The following is a 13,517-nucleotide window of genomic DNA, read 5'->3' as shown; positions in this document are numbered from 1 at the left end:
CACCCGTTCCCGCGGGGTTCGTTACACGGCCAGTGCGCGGAGCGGGGCGCAAAGCGCTCGGCCTCCGGAGCCGAGAGGCCCACAGCCCGGCCCGGCGGCGCAGGGAGCTCGGCCGTCACAGCTCTTCGGCCGCTGCCTGGCGGGCGGCGACTGTGGACTGGCCTCTGGAGAGGCTCCCTACCCAGCCCATGGGGACGTCGACGCCGTGAGCTTCATCAGCTTCCAGAGCAGACATGGCCCAAAGCTGGCAGCCAACTTTCTGTCCCTAACGAAGGAGCCAGCTTAGCCTAGAGCTCGTTGCACACGGATCCTCTGGCCAGGAGGAAGAGACCTGCTCCTGCCCTCCTGGTTCGCAGGCCGTGCATGAGTAGATGCAGAATTTTCCAGTCCCAAGGGACGGCTCCAGAGTTAGGCATTTCCAAACTGACAGCCAAAGAAGGGGCTTGAGAAAATATATTACAGTTTAAGAAACAATAGGAGGGGATGCCTTCAGTATTAGGTGCTATTTTGGAAAAGCTGGTCAAAGAAGGGGAGAAAGAAGGGGAGAACGCAATTGATACGTGAAGATGATGACAACTCGTTTGAAATAGGTGTTTATGTAAAAGTTGATGATATTGGAATAGTACTGAAAGCTTTTGCTAACTTGGCTTAATGTAAAATATATACAGAGAAACTATAATCACTGCTTAAATTTCAGGTACTCAGTGGGGTTTGGAGAGAGTGAACTTTAGAAGTATAACTAAAAAGCCAGAAGAAAAGAAGAGAAAAGCTATGAGAGTTTCATCAAATCGCTGTTATTCCCTAAATCTTCTTAGACCATACAGGTGACTGACATTAACAGTAACATACGTAGATGGAGAACAAATTATTGCACAAGGGACTTACAGATTCTCTTATCTTTGTAGACCCTGGAGATGTTAAAAAGTTGTAAAAAGGAAGAAGCGGTAAAGAATGGTGCCATTGAAGTTGCCTGATATTTCTAGGGACAGAGAATTTGTCCTGGAACGGAACATACCATAAGGAGCACATGTATTTGTCATTGCCACTAAGCACCTTGTAGGCTGGATTTTATTATAAATTGAAGATTTATTCTAACAAAGTTTGAAGCAAGGGTGTACTATAACCTGACTTAAAACAAAAACCTCTGACAACTGTGTGGACCCAAAACTCTAGGGGACAAGAGTGGATGCAGATGAAAAAAGCAATTAGGAGGAGGCTCTTCCAGCTTTCCATCAATGTGGGAGGCACAGCTTGCGGTGGTAGTGGTGGAGGTGTGAATACTGGTTGGATTCTACATGTATTTATTTATTTTTATTTTTATTTTTGGCTGCACTTCAAGGGGAATCTTAGTTACCGGACCAGGGATTGGACCCATGCCTCTTTCAGTGGAAGCCTAGAGTCCACTGAATAAATAGAGGAAGTCCCTGTATTTATTTTGAAAGGCAAACCCATGAGCTTTGTGTATGGATGGGAGGTGGGGGGTGGGGGGGTCAAGAAACAAGAGAAAAAGAGGGTTCAGTAATGATTTCTGGGTTTTTGACTTGAGTAAATGGAGTAAGGATAAAGTCTCTCTTAACTGGTGTGAGAAATCCAGGGAAGGAGCTACTGCCGGCGTGTGTGTCTGTGAATTCTACTTTTGACACATTGGCTTGGAGATACTCATCCGCTCCAACTGAATGATGAGTGAAATGAGAGAATTTACACTCAATACATGATAGTGAATACCCAGGGAGGGTCAGGAAGGGGCATAGAACTGACCATGGCAAGGAATAACAGACTAAAGTGAAAGAAGGACAGAGATGTAAAGAAAGACAGAGAAGCTTCAACTTACGATGGTAATGACGTTGGCCTTTAACTAAGAACATTTGAGATGCAGTGAAAAGGCAAAGGATAAGAGGCTTATGGAAGCTTCCTAATGGGAGAGACAGGGGGAAGTGGGTCGTGTTTTGATGGGCAGTGCCATGCTCACTAAATCTTTTTTTTAATTAATTAATTAATTTTAATTGGAGGCTAATTACTTTACAATATTGTAGTGGTTTTGCTATACATTGACATGAATCAGCCATGGATGTGCGTGTGTTCCCCATCCTGAACCCTCCTCCCACCTTCCTCCCCATCCCATCCCTCAGGGTCATCCCAGTGCACCAGCCCTGAGCACCCTGTCTCATGCGTCGAACCTGGACTGGAGATCTGTTTCACATATGATGATCAGTAAATCTTTAATTCAATCTTCTATTGATGGATGGGGCTGTGTTCCCTCCCTGTTGTTTGACCTGAGACCAAACTATGGTGGAGGTAATGAAGAAAATGCGACCTCCTTCAAAAGGTCCCGTGTACACACTGCTGCACTCAGTGCCCCCGACCTTGTAGCAGGCCACCACTGACCCACACCTCTGCCGGAGACTCCTGGACACTCACAGGCAAGTCTGGGTCGGTCTCTTGTGGGGTCATTGCTCCTTTCTCATGGGTCCTGGGGCACACAAGGTTTTCTTTGTGCTCTTCAAAAAGAAGCAGGACAAAGGCTAACAGAGTTTTGCCAAGAGAAAGCACTGGTCATAGCAAACACCCTCTTCCAACAACACAAGAGAAGACTCTACACATGGACATCAACAGATGGTCACTACTGAAATCAAGTCGATTATATTCTTTGCAGCCAAAGATGGAGAAGCTCTATACAGTCAGCAAAAACAAGACCGGGAGCTGACTGTGGCTCTGATCATAAACTCATTATTGCCAAATTCAGACTTAAATTGAAGAAAGTAGGGAAAACCACTAGACCATTCAGGTATGACCTAAATCAAATCTCTTATGATTATACAATGGAAGTGAGAAATAGATTCAAGGGATTAGATCTGAAATACAGAGTGCCTGAAGAACTATGGATGGAGGTTTGTGACATTGTACAGGAGGCAGGGATCAAGACCATACCCAACAAAAAGAAATGCAAAAAGGCAAAATGGTTGTCTGAGGAGGCCTTACAAATAGCTGTGAAAAGAAGAGAAGTGAAAAGCAAAGGAGGAAAAGAAAGATATACCCATTTGAATGCAGAGTTGCGAAGAATAGCAAGGAGAGATAAAGACTTCCTCAGTGATCAATGCAAATAAATAGAGGAAAACAATAGAATGGGAAAGACTAGATCTCTTCAGTAAAATAAGACATACCAAGGGAATATTTCATGCAAAGATGGGCACAATAAAGGACAGAAATTGTATGGACCTAACAGAAGGAGACGATATTAAGAAGAGGTGGCAAGAATATACAGAAGACCTATACAAAAAAGATCTTCATGACCCAGATAACCATGATGGTGTGATCACCTACCTAGAGTCAGACATCCTGGGATGTGAACTCAAGTGGGCCTTAGGAAACATCACTATGAACAAAGCTAGTGAAGGTGATGGAATTCCAGTTGAGCTCTTTCAAATCCTAAAAGGTGATGCTGTGAAAGTGCTGCATTCAATATGCCTGCAAATTTGGAAGACTGCAGTGGCCACAGGACTGGAAATGTCAGTTTTCATTCCAATCCCCCAAAAAAAAGCAATGCCAGAGAATGTTCAAACTACCACACAATTGCACTCATCTCACATGCTAGCAAAGTAATGCTCAAAATTATCCAAGCCTGGCTTCAACAGTACATGAGCTGTGAACTTCCAGATGTTCAAGCTGGATTTAGAAAAGGCAGAGGAACCAGAAATTACCAACATCTGCTGGATCATCAAAAAAGCAAAAGAGTTCCAGAGAAACATCTACTTCTGTTTTATTGACTATGCCAAAGCCTTTGACTGTGTGTATCACAACAAACTGTGGAAAATTCCGAAAGGGATGGGAATACCAAACCACCTGACCTGCCTCTTGAGAAACCTGTATGCAGGTCATGAAGCAACAGTTAGAACTGGACATGGAACAACAGACTGGTTCAAAATTGGGAAAGGAGTAAGTCAAGGCTGTATATTGTCACCTTGCTTATTTAACTTATATGCAGAGTACATCATCAGAAATGCTGGGCCGAATGAAGCACAAGCTGGAATCAAGATTGCCAGGCAAAATAACAATAACCTCAGATACACAGATGACCCCACCCTTATGGGAGAGAGTGAAGAAGAACTAAGGAGCCTCTTGATGAAAGTGAAGGAGGAGAGTGAGAAAAGTTGGCTTAAAATTCAACATTCAGAAAACTAAGATCATGGCATCTGGCCCCATCACTTCATGGCAAATAGATGCGAAAACAATGGGAACAGTGACAGATGTTATTTTTGGGGGCTCCAAAATCACTGCAGATGGTGACTGCAGCTATAGGAAGCAAATACAAGAGAGAAAAAGCAGACCCCAGGAAAGGTATGCGAAAGCATTATCAACCTTGCTGACCAGACACCTCAAGACATATGACTGTTGGATTAAGTCCAGAGGGAACAGAAAAACATCTTGAAAGCAGGATGTGTGCCTGGAGGTGGAAAGCCATCATCAGACTGTTCCATGACCTGGTGTCTCTGAGTCAAATGTTTTTCACATCTGGAGCTTTGTTACTGAGACAGCAACCAAAATCATTAGTACAAGTAAATCTTTCTTAGTTCATCTTTATGTTACATTCCTAGACTATCTTAACAGCCTTATGGCTCCATATGCTTCTGACAGCACCTTCTCCCCTGCACGTACTCCCCTGCCTGAAAACATGTAAGAAAGCTGACTTGATCAGTTTGGGCACCTTCACCTCGGAGCGGTGTTGGTCTCCTGATCCTTGCTTTCAATTCTTGTGTCTTTCTCATTCTTTCGCCTTATTGCGCTTTCGGGAAACCCTGGCTTGTTGAGCCAGACTCGACCAGTGGCACCAGAACAGGGACCTGAAAGCGAAACCAGCCTAGGAGGCTCAGCTCCGAGGGAGAACGCAGGGAAATCAGGCCGGCGCAGCGGATAATGAAAGTTCTTGCTAAGTACACCCCCGTGGATTTGTCAATCAGAGTAACAAAGGGCAAAATCCTTCTAAGCATGCAGAATATATGCAAGGCTTAAAGACTTTGTTGAAAAGCTCCGGAGTGCAAGTCTCTCAGTCTGCTTTTTTTTTTTTTTTTTGTTTTTTTTTTTTTTTTTTTTTTTCAGTCTGCTTTTAAAGACTTATTTTCTGCTAATGAAAAACATTGCTATTGGCTTGATCCGGCTAGAGGAACTTGAAGGTAAAAAGAATGGCAAGAAGTAATGCGTTGCTTGCGCGGAGCTAATCGAAGTGGAGAACAAATACCCTTGTCAGTGCGGTCATTAGGAAATCTCATTGGCAAGGTTTGGGTACACTACAATTGGAGGTTTTGGAGTCTGATGATTCCACTTCTCAAACAGAGGCAGAGTCAGAAGAAGAGTTGCGTATATATGACAATAGTAACTCAGAGGAGGAGAAAGAACCTTTAAAAGCAAAAATTTTAAAAGGGAAATGTTATGAAAGTAATGAACAAATTTTGTTTGCTAGAACAGCTCGCCCCTCTGCCACCCTGGGTGAGCCTCCTCCTTTTGATTCGGAGACTCCTTGGGATGATGGTTTTATGTTAAAGCCACAAGTAACTCTTCCCAACATGATCGCTCCCTTTCATAGGGGAGTTCGTGTGGCTCAGTTACAAGGTGATGAAGACGCATTGTCTCTTCCTGTAATAGTGACATAGGTTCCACCTAGAGCTCAATTCCCAATGGAGGATTAAATTATTATAACCCTTTACCTTTCAAAACTATTAAAGAGATCAAACAGGCTTGTACTCAAAATGGAACTAATTCTCTCTATACTATGGCTTTGATTCAAGGTTTGTCACAGGCAGAAAGATTGATCCCTCATAATTGGGAGATGGTTGCTAGGACTTGTTTAACTACTTGGAAATTTTTACAATTTAGGACGTGGTGGCAAGATAAGGCTAGTCCGCAAGCTGGTAGGAATGCAGTCGCTAATCCCCCCGTTAACATTTCTTTAGAACAATTGATGGGATCTGGTGCATATTTTGAAGTTCAGGCCCAATTACAATTTGATGATCAAGTACTCATGCAAATAGGAATGATATGCTTAAAAGCATGGGAAAAAGTCAATCCTCCAGGACGGGCTACTCCATCATTTACTCAAATTAAACAATCTAATGGAGAGCCATATGTAGACTTCATTGCACGATTACATCAAAATTTGACCCGAACTATTTCTCAGCCAGGACTGAGAGATTTGTTATTACAGATTCTTGCTTATGATAATGCCAATTGAGAATGTCAAAAGGCTCTTCAGCCACTAAAACTCAAGGTGCTGCCTTTGAAAGAATATTTAAAGGTTTGTCATGATATTGGGTCAGAGCCATATAAATGCAATTATTGGCTCCAGCGTTTTCCAAAGGGAAAAGAGGAAATGACAGTCAGTGCTGTCAATGTGGAAAAACTGGATATGTTAAGAGAGATTGTAAAGAAAAGATTTTAAAATGCTAAACAAGAAAATAAGACTCCAGACTTATGTCCAAAATGCAAAAAAGGAAATCATTGGGCAAATCAATGCAGATCTAAATATCATAAAGATGGGGCTCCTCTGTTGGGAAACGTAATGTGGGGCCCTGCTTGAGGCCCCAGAAACAATCCAAGTGCTTGGAACACTGTTCCTTTTGTGTTTACAGCCCAGACCCGCCCCCCCCCCCCCAACCCAAAAAAAAAAAAATCTGTCTATGACCTTTCCCCAGCTACATCAGGGAGCGCAGTGTTAGACATGGGAAGATTCAACAGTTCTCATTTTTGTGAATGACTCAGCTTGGCTTCCTGGCCCCTACAATCAAAGTCTCCCAGATAAACCAGAAGAAGAAGGATAGATGTTAAACAATTACACCATTGGGTCTGAAAATACCCTTATTTGCATTGGACATGGAGCTGCTGCTGCTGCTAAGTCGCTTCAGTTGGGTCTGACTCTGTGAAACCCCATAGATGGCAGCCCACCAGGCTCCTCTGTCCCTGAAATTCTCCAGGCAATAATACTGGAATGGGTTGCCATTTCCTTCTCCAAAGCATGCATGCATGCTAAGTCGCTTCTGTCGTGTCTGACTCTGTGCGACCCGATGGATAGCAGCCCACCAGGCTCCTCTGTCCACGGGATTCTCTAGGATGGAGAGATCTGTTTAAAAACAGATTATCAAAAATGGTTATCTGTTGTTAAATCTACTAAAGATGATAAGACTTCCTTTTTTCTTTTAACCGTGCTTAAGTCTTTAGAAAAGGAAGATTGGATGCAATGGGATTATTGTAAAGAAGTGGAAGGCTATCTATTGATCAATACTACTGAAGGTCCCATAATTGATCGGGGACCCAGAGGGACTCCAAAATTAAAAGACACCAAAATCCCCAGTCCTTGGACATAGCACAGTGGGACAGTACATTTGGTAATGGATCTTTGGTTTGGCATGGGGTAGGATTTACCCCTCCCATTCCACATCTAGTTCACCATCCTATTCATAATGAGATCTGGAAAATACCTATGGCTTTGATAGACTGAATATATTTTAAATGATCCTAAAGCAACTTTTATTTTCACAAAAAACTCTACTCATAATATCCAAGCTTGTGTTAGACTTCCTTTTGTATTGATTGTCAGTCCAGCTAATTATGATAAAAATACAGGGCTTATAAATTGTTTACAGTGTTCCTTTTACACATGTTTAAGTAATACTGTCCCATTCAATGACAGCTGGCAGAGTATTTACATTGCAAGGAGATCCAACCAGTCCATCCTAAAGGAAATCAGTCCTGAATATTCATTGGAAGGACTGATGCTGAAGCTGAAACTCCAATACTTTGGCCACCTGATGTGAAGAACGCACTAATTGGAAAAGACCCTGATGCTGGGAAAGACTGAAGGCAGGAGGAGAAGGGGATGACAAAGGATGAGATAGTTGGATGGCATTACTGACTTGATGGACATGAGTTTGAGAAAGCTCTGGGAGTTGGTGAAGGACAGGGAAGCCAGGCATGCTGCAGTCCATGGGATCGCAAAGAGTTGGACATGATGGCATGAGTGAACTGAAAAGGCAAAGGAAAAAATAATTGAAAGGAAGACGGCTTGGCAGAAGATATAGAAAAAGCCTGTCTTGTTTCCCCAGGTCCTCTGCTTCTTAGGTGACATTTGTATTTTTACCTCTCAATGGACTTTTGCCCATTTGTAATGGCATCCCAATGGCATCCCAACATGGTTCCTGCAAATCCCAAAGCATCTTGGTTTCTTGAGCTACCTGCTGATGGTTTACTCTCTGTTTACTGGTCATTGGAATAGCAACTGAACCATGTTTGGAATTGTTGGAGGCATTTAGGAGGCAATCTTCCATTTCAATCTTACACTGACCCTCATTGAAAAACTAACAGCCTAGAGCTGGCTGAATCAAGACCTCTAGGCCCATGGCAGAGCTCCAGTATTGCTTTTCCTCTTGAAACTGTGCCCTGACAGCTCAATGCAAACCCACCACAACCGGGCAGCAGTGACTCTTAGGGACTGCTCAAAGAATCTGCTGAGCCACCGAGACTTCACTTGCAGCTTATGTGGATAGGATGTTGTTGAAATTGTCCGACATTCCTGAAGACAGAGTGTTTACCTTTGATAGGCCCACACACTGCATAGCCCCTTGGATTAAACACCTTGCTGGCCATATGCAGTAAGTCATCTGCATTTCACTATAAATGTAACAGGAATACGTCTGGCCAAGTCTTCCCTTGCAGCTCAGTTGGTGAAGAATCCGCCTACAATGCAGGAGACCTAGGTTCGATTCCTGGGTTGAGAAGATCCCCTGGAGAAGGAAATGGCAACCCGCTTCCAGTATTCTTGCCCGTAGAATCCCATGGACTGTAGCCCGCCAGGCTTCTCTGTCCATGGGCTAAAAGAGTCGGACAGGAAACACTGCAATTAAAACAAATAAGAAAGTTACATGACAACTGAGAATTACATGACAGTTGTCATGACAAATGACAACTGAGCAATGACATTCAGGGTGTGGAAACCTGAAGTCTCTGGACAAACCTGGGTGTAAATCTTGGGGCATCCTGCATATTTTCTTTACCACCTACCTCGAACAATATGGCAATCAGCATGTTAAAAGAATGTCCAAATAAACCCACCTAAGGCTGGACAATCTTGTTTCCATAAAATATCTTTTTATCTTTAAGGACATTGGATTGCTCCTTTTCATTCTCTTTTCTGTTCAGTGGCAGTGATTTCCACTGCTCTGTCCTCCAGCTCACTGATCTGCTCCTTTGCGTCATTTAGTCTACTATTGATTCCCTCTAGTATAGTTTTCATGGTTTTGTGTGTCCACTCTCCTTCCGAGTCGCTTGATCATCGTTACAGTCACTACACTGAAGTCTTTTTTAGGGTAGATTGCCTATCTCCATGTCACTCAGCTCTTTTACTGGGTTTTATCTTCTTCCTTCATCTGAAACATATCCCTCCACTGCCTCATCTTGTCTAACTTACTACTTGTATTTTTATGTATCATGCGAATGCTAGGCTGGATGAAGCACAAGCTAGAATCAAGAATGTCAGGAGAAATATCAATAACCTCAGATATGCAGATGATACCACCCTTATGGCAGAAAGCGAAGAGGAAATAAAGAGCCTCTTGATGAAAGTGAAAGAGGAAAGTGAAAAAGCTGGCTTAAGAGTCAACATTCAAAAAACTAAGGTCATGGTATCCAGTCCCATCACTTCATGGCATATGGATGGGAAAACATTGGAAACAGTGACAGACTTTATTTTCTTGGGCTCCAAAATCACTGCAGATGGTGATAGCACCATGAAATTAAAAGACTCTTGCTCCTTGGAACAAAAGCTATGACCAACCTAGACAACATATTAAAAAGCAGAGACATTACTTTGCCAACAAAGGTCCATCTAGTCAAAGCTATGATTTTTCCTGTAGTCATGTATGGGTGTGAGATTTGGACCATAAAGAAGGCTGAGCACCAAACTTTTGAACTTTGGTGTTCAAAATTATGGTGTTGGAGAAAACCCTCGAGAGTCCCTTGGACTGCAAGGAGATCCAACCAGTCCATCCTAAAGGAAATCAGTCCTGAACATTCATTGGGGAGACTGATGCTGAAGCCAAAACTCCAATACTCTGGCCACCTGATGCAAAGAGCTGACTCATTGGAAAAGACCCTGATGCTGGGAAAGATTGAAGGTGGGAGGAGAAGGGGACGACAGAGGATGGGATGGTTGGATGGCATCATCGACTAAATGGACATGGGTTTGGGTGGACTCCGGGAGTTGGTGATGGACAGGGAGGCCTGGCATGCTGTGGTTCATGGGGTCGCAAAGAGTCGTACACAACTGAGCAACTGAACTGAACTGATGCTGGCAAAGATTGAAGGCAGGAGGAGAAGGGGACGACAGAGGATGAGATGGTTGGATGGCATCACCGACTCAATGGACATGAGTTTGAGCAAGCTCCAGCAGATGGTGAAGGACAGGGAAGCCTGGTGTGCGCAGCCCATGGGGTCACAGAGTCAGATGCAGCTGAGTGACTGAACAACAATGAGATTGTTTATATTTCTCAGCTTTGGAGAAGTGGCCCTCTGTAGGAAGCTCCTTTCTTATTAAGGCACTGAAGAGGTATTCTGAGTAGATATTTTCTTAAAACCTGCCATGTATGACTGCCATGCTCCAGGCCAGAATTGGATAAAATGTGATTGTCAAACAGTAAATATACTTCTGCTTCTGGCCAAGATAGAGAAACAGGATGTGCCTACTTACCTTCCCTCATCACGCAATGACAAAACTCAATAAAGTAGATGAAACAGCTTTCATGTGTTGACATCAGGCACCGTAGAAATACGACCCCTCAGCAAAGAGAAACAGAAAATGTGCGCTTGGGATTGAATCAGCTCACTGTGTGAAGCCGCAGCTCAGGGAAGTAGAGCCCGACCAGAGAACAGGGTCTCACGGAGACCCTCACTGTGCACACAGAGACGGGAGGCTGGGGAGACCTGGGCGGGGCCTCAGAGAGAGACAGACAGACGGACAGAGAAAGACAGAGAGCAGGAGGGATATCTGGAGACTTCTTGGGGAAGAGCAACCTCCTAGACTCTGGCTCAGTGCTGATCTGTGGAGGGGAAACTCCCTTAGACTTTAGGGGAAGATCACTGGAAAGGAGTAGGTGGGGAATTTCCCCTAGGTCCCTCAAGGCTGGGAATACTTTGTGTTCTTATGAGCTGCCATGAAAATATCTCATAACATAGGGCATCGGGTAAGATGCTCAGGCTTAGCAGGGGATGAAAGGCAGCCTTGCCTCTTCTAGATTCACCCTAACTCTGGTTAAAAGCAAGCCTTGACATTATCCAACTGATTCCAGCAGCTTAACCAGGCTGGAGACTTAACCAGGACAAGAGACAACATTATAAATATGTATGACAAAACCTAGCAACTAACAGCCTATGATTCAAACTGTCTACCATCCAATAAATGATAAGTATGTAAAGGATCAGGAAAACAGAAAAAGACACACCAGAACAGTTAGACACAGAGGTACACGGTGCACCATATGGAGAAAGCGTTTTTCCTGTTGCAAGAATGCTTTTCGTCTTCTTATAACGTGTGTGTGTGTATGTGCGTGTGTGTGTGTGTTGTCAGTCGTGTCTGACTCTTTGCAACCACATGGACTGTAACCTTCCAGGCTCCTCTGTTCATGGAATTCTCCAGGCAAGAATATTGGAATGGGTATCTGTTTCCTTTTCCGAGGGGTCTTCCTGATCCAGGGACTGAACCTGGGTCTCCAGCATTGCAGGCAGATTCTTTACCATCCAAGCCACCAGGGAAGCCCCTTATAATTCTTGCCAATAAGGGACAACAACTTTCTTATCATTCAAGGAGACAAAAAGCTGCTTATCTTAAAATATGACCAGAAGGATTAAACAGGGTAATGTTTAGAGCATCTTCAGATATTAAGTGCTCCTTTTACCCACACACCTCCAGGAAATGCCCAGATCTTTCCTCATTCCTTTATTAGTTCAGATCTGGAAAATGCAAGATTTTTTTCATGGTACCTAACAAGTTATGTTTTACGGAATAAATGCCGGATACACTTTTCTTAAGTTGAAATTATTCCTTTTCCTATATTTATCATCATATTCTGAGCATAATACAATATGAGCACTTTGATTTGTCTTACTCATGTAAGTGGAGAAGATGTCACAAAGCAATGATTATCCTTTTTGTTTTTGGAACGGGTACTTACCTGGAAAACCGTCTTCACACCAAGCTTTGCAGGAACAACTGAAGAGGAGCACTCTCTAGATGATGCAATTTCTCTTTGATGCAGTCAGTTCAGCGGTGTCTTGCTGAGTGCCTTTAGGGACGTTTTCTCCAGAACTTGCTGAGCGGAGGCTTGCGATGTGGACCTGGCACTGAGGCAAACAGTTAGGTGTAGTGCTCATGAAACCCAGCCCTTGCTCTCTGGGTCTCCTGTTGTGGGAACGGGTTCTGAATGTGCATGTGAGCTCCTCTTTCTGAAACACCAGGCTGCTCTTTGCCCTCAGGCCCTGCAGTTACTCTGAAATCCAAGCTGCATGAAGCCAATAGGCCAGATCCCGGGTCACACTCAGGAGATAGCACCTCCCTCCTCCCCTTTCCGGGCTCTGCTGTGGCTGTTGTTCAGTTGCTAACTCGTGTCCGACCCTTCTGCAACCCCATGGACTGCAGCCCGCCAGGCTCTTCTGTCCAGGCAAGAAGCTGGAGTGGGTCGCCATTCCCTTCGTCAGGGGATCTTCCCCACCCAGGGATCGAACCTGCGTCTCCCGCATCGGCAGGTGCATTCTTTACCCCTGAACCACCAGGGAAGCCCTTCCCACTCTGAAGTACCTGCAGTGAGTAAGATATTAGGAAAGACAGGGCTCCAGTGGGATTTGCATAATTTGATCTCTCTCTTTACATATATGCAGAGCAGAAGATCATTTGCAAGAATCCTAAAGCCGTTAGGATCCTTTTCCTAGGATGAGCTGTGTTCTCTTCCCCCTCCATGCTGAGGCTACACTTGAACATCCCCACAATGGTTCAACTCGGGCCTGAGTTTCCCTTTCATAGAAAATGACACTAAGGTTCAGCGTGGCTGAGTGAGATGGAATGTGAGTCCAGAGCCTTTCCCTCCACAGTGCCCTGGATCCCACCTGAACACGTGTCCTACCATCCTCAGGAAGGAAAGCAGGGTTCATAGAAAAGAGAGTCCCCTGGCTGAAACAACCAGGGAAGGACGTTTGACATTGTCTGGGTCCTTGTCCTCATCACTCTTATCCTTGTTTATGGGTTCATGGACACTTTCTTTATGGAAGGAAAGAGTCGCTCTGATCAGAGGAGCAAGGACAAGGGTGATTAATGTCTAGGAAGTCGGAAAAGCTTGTACGCTCCTTCAGTCCATAGACCAGCACAGCACAAGTTTACACATGGTTACCTCTGCCTTCCTAGAATATTATTGCTCCATCTTGTCTCCTGGGGTTGAAGTTTACTAAATTATTCGTTACCCTTCCTCCAAGGTTGAAGGCCACTGAAG

The sequence above is a fragment of the Cervus elaphus genome, chromosome 1 (assembly GCF_910594005.1).
Source record: "Cervus elaphus chromosome 1, mCerEla1.1, whole genome shotgun sequence".
Lineage (NCBI taxonomy): Eukaryota > Metazoa > Chordata > Mammalia > Artiodactyla > Cervidae > Cervus > Cervus elaphus.
Note: the sequence above shows the minus strand (reverse complement) of the source record.